Source organism: Microtus ochrogaster, linkage group LG7_11 (genome assembly GCF_000317375.1).
Source record: "Microtus ochrogaster isolate Prairie Vole_2 linkage group LG7_11, MicOch1.0, whole genome shotgun sequence".
NCBI classification, from domain to species: Eukaryota; Metazoa; Chordata; class Mammalia; order Rodentia; family Cricetidae; genus Microtus; species Microtus ochrogaster.
Genome location: NC_022032.1, coordinates 2,501,572 through 2,505,136, shown reverse-complemented (window position 1 = coordinate 2,505,136; position 3,565 = coordinate 2,501,572). Strand labels below are relative to the sequence as shown.

The 3,565-nt window shown below is 40.9% G+C and overlaps 1 protein-coding gene across 1 annotated transcript in view; it reads left to right on the top strand.

The window, feature by feature from the left end:
* Positions 1-3,565, top strand: part of Adam18 (ADAM metallopeptidase domain 18) — a 53,041-nt gene that overhangs the window by 18,308 nt on the left and 31,168 nt on the right. The gene's annotated exons all lie outside the window — the stretch shown is intronic.

Sequence of the window (3,565 nt, the reverse complement as noted above, 5' to 3'; positions counted from 1 at the left end):
CATAGCTTTGTTCTCTGCCTTGCCATGAAACATTGAGTATAAAGAGTACATTCCATAGCTTTGTTCTCTGCCTTGACATGAAACATTCAGGTTGCACAGAGCCTGGAAGGTCACCTGGGACCCTATTTCACATTTCCTGCTTTATGATCTGGTTGTAACATCTTCACGTCGGTATTTTTCAAAAGACACATTTGTTATTAAAATCTTTTGAACAATGAAAGGATACCACTAATTTCAGTAGTCTGCTCAAAATCTTTCAGTGTTTCTTATGTAGCTTTCTATGCTAATTGGACATATTTTCTAATAGGCAATCATTGCTATGTTACCAGAGGTGGAAAGAAATATTAGCAAGCTTTCGAGCCAATTAAACTATGACTTAAATAAGGTTCACTAATAAGTTGACCTTGGAAATACTAAGTTACATAGAAATAAGAAATGTAGCTGAGGGGTTCTGCCTCATTCATCACTCCAGTGTGACTGTAAGATGGGTACATACTGAACAGTTTCTCTAGGCCAATATACAAAGATAAAGAGAATAGAGAGACACTTCTGACTTAATTAGAATTTTAAATTTGCTGGAGTGTTGTGCCTTTTGAAACCTCTTTATTAGAGTCGCTTGCCAATGCAAAGCCCTTTCCTCCCATCAGAAGAAACACGTTTATCATGCTGCCTTGGGAGAATGGTTTTGGCTGTCAGCTGTCCAGAGGATGGGTGTCTTATTTGTTTTTATGACAATTGCATCTGTACTTCTCTGCTTCTGTGAACTCATTTAGTTGCTCAGAAAGCGTAACTTGGGGCTGGACCCTACAACCTAGCTGCAGATGGAACACTGCAATCTGCCCGATATAAACTGTGTTTAAAGACTTCCGGTTGTGACAGGACCCCCTAAAGTAGGCACTGAGCCCAGGCCATGTGCTATTACAGAGTTCCCTTTCTCTCGGTGCCTGGGTGGAGGCCTCCCTGGATAGGATAAATTCTCAACATGTTACTCCTGATGCCCAGCTTTAATTGCCAAGTTGACACAGTCTCCAGTCACCTGGGGAAGGAGTCTCGGTAAGAGATTGAGGCCAGACAGACTCCAAAGCTACACAGTGAAAACCTGTCTTGAAAAGACAAGAGAGAAAAAGAGAGGGAGGGAGGAAGGGAGGGAGGGAGGGAGAGAGGGAGAGAGAGATTGTCTAGATTTCAGTCAGCATTTAGGCATGTCTATGGGGGATGATCTTTATTAGTGGGAAGACCCACCTACTTTACTGTTTCTGGGGAGATATGAGCACTCCAGATAGGATTACAAAGACAGATCCGAGTATGGATACTGACGAGATCCAATTGAGTGAACCGATGTTTTATTGGGGTTCCCTACAGGGCTGTGGGTGGGAGGCTATTTACAGAAACGGAAATGATGACTCAAAAACAGCTGTGCCACCTTAAAATGGCACCACAGCATGAGGAGTGGCTAGCAATAACTAACCTGAGCGCACTGCTCCTGCATCCTCGGCAGAATAGAGGGTGTCTCTTCTAGGCAGCTCAGGCTGTCTGCGCCTCTTCCAAGCAGTGCACACTTGCAGCCATGCTGCATTGAGGAAGAAGGACTAACTCTCAGGGCCCTTTGCCCAAGAGAGGGCCTGATTTATTCAGAAGAGGTTCAGCTGGTCTCATTCTATGCAGTAGTGAAAAGGAGGGAGGAACTTCTGTCTTAATCTTCTACACGAGTCGCATAAGGGAGACGATTGCTTCTCTGGCTTTATTGACTCAGAACACACAAAGGCACAATCCGCTCTTACCACCTGCATGTGGCTTCCACCCCATGGGGACTGGGGAGGGGCATTGCTTTCAAGGCTTCACTGCTTCTAGCAAATGGTCTTACTCTCCCACACATAGGCATTGATGAGTCAGAACCACGAAAGACTCACAAAGGAAAAACGGGGAACAAGGTACATTGAGTTATCCAAAACATAGCAGTCAGAATTAAAATGGTTTTCTCTGAGATCCGTTAATTCCAAATAGATTTAGCATATACTCTATAGGCAGAAGGAATATGTAGTTGTAAATGACTTTGAAGTATTTGGGTAACAGTTGGAATTTAAAGGCAAAGATTAAACAATATTCCTCAGAAATACCATTCCCACATAGGCTGGACTGAGAGTGTCTCTCATCTAGCCTTATGACATATAAATCTTGGGAAGTGAGATATTTAATGAATCTGGTCAGTTTCGGGGACTTCCTAAACCTTTTGAGTTTTCTATTTCCTGAACGTAAGGAACTTTCCATGGAATGAATTGTTTCACCTCCATTTGTTTCAACCACATTTTATCCACTGTGTAGTAAAAGAGGATAATAAAATTCAATGTTCGTTTGATATAGACACTCAGCAACCTTGTAATAGAGTGGGGTTTGCCCCTGATAAATACTATCCATGAAAACCTAATCAAATATGATGCTCAGTGACACAATACCAATTGTTCTTTTGTTAAAGTTTGATAAACTCAGGGACGTTCCCCTTTATCACTCTACCCATCATGATAAAGGATTCCTTGGCGGATTATGTGGTACTCCTAAATCCAATGATGGAAAATACACCTGTATTGAGTATTATATGAAATATAAAAATCCACCACACTCCTATAAACAGCAGGGGGATTGTAGAAATGCTGTACACACAAACTGCAAGTGCTGATTTAATAAAGAACTAATTAAATGGAAATATTATTTATTTATGGGACTGTAAGATTTGCCATAGGAAGGGCTATGTTTTCTCTGAAAGTGACATATGAATTTCTCATAACTGTTAAAAAAAACTAGCAAGAAGATAAGTAGATACATGGGTACTATATATCATTATAAGATAATATGAACTTACACAATAAAATGAGCCATAGACAAAATCTTACACCATAAGCAGCCATGACTGCACCATTATTGACAATAAAGAAACTTGAAAATGTTTTAGAATCCAAGGCATAAATCAAAGGCACAACCCCTAGAAAAAAGAAAAGATCAACTGGCCTCTGTTGTTCATTTCCCAGCTATTAAGACTCCCAAAATAATCACACAGAAAACTATATTATTTAAGTCATTGCTTGGCTAATCACTTAAGCATATTGCTAGCTAGCTAGCTCTTGCATCTTAATTTAACCCGCTTCCATTATTTTATATTTTACTATGAGGCTCGTGGCCTACTGGCAAGGTTCCAACTGGCAGCTCGCATCTTTCCCCTCTCACAGCTACATGGTGTCTCACCTGTGACTCTGCCTTCTTTCTCTCGGCATTCAGTTTAGTAGTTTAGTTTTCCCCGCCTAGCTCTCCTCTACCCTATCACAGGTCAAGGCAGTTTCTTTATCCATTAACCCATAAAAGCAATGCATAGACAGAAGGATTTCCCACACCAGGCCTCTCTTAAAGTCACAGTGTTTTAATCTGCAGAAAGTCATGTGACAGTAACAAATATGCAAAATACACACAGGGAGAATGTGATGAAGACTCTCCTGCGGGTTTCTTTGAATTCATGACTTCTTTTTTAATTGTAGTTGTTACACACACACACACACACACACACACACACACACAC